Raw genomic sequence first — 2,298 nt, 5'->3', positions numbered from 1 at the left:
TACGGCGTTTTATTAAATGGGCCATTAGGCTGTGTAAATGGGCCTTAAAATTGGGGATCATGTTTTGGGCCGCAATTATTTAATTTTGGGCCACAAAATGAACAAGGTAAACATTGCAAGGCCTAGCCACTTTTCGATTGTTTCGAAAAACAATTACTAGTATTTGAGTAAGTTAAAAAAATAGGATATTGTGATCATTTTGAAATCAATGATGTTGTTGTGGATTTCAAACTTAAAAAAGTGTATAAGGGATATTGTAGCCCTGTAGTGCGTTCTGCAAATTGCTTATGTAAGAATTAGTGTAAGAAAAGAGTGTTTTTTCACCTGACGATCATTGAACTGAGTTACTGAACTCCACCTTCTCGAAATTCCAATTTAGGAAGTCAGATCGAAGGCAAATGAATTCCCTTGTGTGGGCAATGAAAAAGTTTATGATTCTCATTTCGAAAAAAAGTTTAAAGAACAGGGGAAGTAATTTCGTATATAAAGATATGAAAAATTTCGGGTTTATATCGAATTGAAATTTCTGAAAATTGGGGTTGGAGTATTAGTTCTTGTTTTGCTTCGACAGGTGCCTCTCTAACCGTAAGTGGAATAACAATCATTCGGCCGATTTCTCTTATCCTTCATTCGACGACACAAAAGTGAGAGTGCACTTCCCTCTGGAATTAGTCGGGGCTCCAATTTGAACTTCAGACTCTGAGTGAAAAAATAAAACGAAAATAATAATTTCATAATCTCTAAAATCGAAAATAAAAATTAGATTAATTCCGTATCTATAGAGTCATCGTAATCGCAAGTGGTATTACAATCATACAATTTTTGAGTGCATGTGGCTTGATTCTCCAAGTACTAGTTGCTACCTAATAATTTCTCTAGTTCCAATGCATATTATAAAAGAGCCGTCCATATAATTATTTTGCTTTCAGCTTGCGCGGCTGTGAGGCTCCCACATTAGTGGACATATATATATATATCGTTGGACGCAATATATTAATATAACTTCATAAATATATTGTTAAAGTATGAGTGTATGAGGTCGAGTAAATTTTTGATATGTATAGAAATTTAATGGATTATATACGTGGAAATTCGTGTATATCGTATTTATCGCTCATCTTTAAAAACATGTCGACGTTTGTTATATAAAGGAACTTAATTCTCAACAACTACATATGACTTTGGTAGTTTACATTTACACAAACAATATATGCAAGAATTAATCTTCTTGTTCAAGTAGGATGTTTTTTTTTTCTTGTTGTCAATTAATATATTCTAACTAACATGAAAATAATATAAAGTATCAAAAGAATCAACATACACATGTATAAACAATAACGATGATAATAATAATAATTTTTTTAAAAAAAAGGTGGGGTGGGGGGGGGGGGTTGGAGGATGAAAAAAAACAAAAATGGACTATAAGAATGAGGATGTAATACTGAAAAAAAGTATTTGACTTACGTCTTAAAATAAAATAGTAGCGAATTCAAAATTTTATAGGCTTATAATAAGAATGATCTTATATATTTTAATATTAATTGAAGTCGGTAGCAATGGTTTTAGTTAAACTTTACAAGTTTTATTCTAAATTCGACTTTTATTTTTAATAATAGTGATTACTTTTATTTACAATTAAATATGAAATTCATGCGATCTGATCATCAAAAAACGCACATATCTTACTCCAAATGATATTATGGGGCGTCCATTTATCTAACAGAACATCAATATACAAAATGAGATTACTCAAAACAATCCGAACGCGCCACTAAATCTCACCAAGAACATTCCTCTCATCTTGCTTAATTTCATACATAGCAAAGAGGGAACCACACTAAAAAGGATTTCTAGGGAATAGTTGATTTTGTCACTAAATTCACAATAATGATTGCGTCCAAAGACCAAAAGAGATTTTTTTTGATATACATTAATAAGTAAAAAGAGATTTTTTTTGATATACATTAATAAGTAAAAAGAGATTTTTTTTTATATACATTATATATGAAATATATAATAAGTAGTTCACCAAACACATTGCAAATTTTATAAAGTAAAAATATAAAAATGATCGTGGAAATGTGTGTCGAACTAGAAGAAAGAAGATTAATTAAATTATTTTTTTAAAAGTATATCATCAATTTCAAGTCTAAATTAAATAAAATCCCATGTTAATAATATTTGAAGAAGGATCGCATATAGACATTCTAATCTAATGCTTATACAAGTTTTAGTTATTGCTTCCACGACATAAATATAAATTATAGAAACAATTTTATCTTTATTGCAAAACACTCT

Source organism: Solanum pennellii, chromosome 12, assembly GCF_001406875.1.
Source record: "Solanum pennellii chromosome 12, SPENNV200".
Lineage (NCBI taxonomy): Eukaryota > Viridiplantae > Streptophyta > Magnoliopsida > Solanales > Solanaceae > Solanum > Solanum pennellii.
This window is presented reverse-complemented; position numbering follows the sequence as displayed.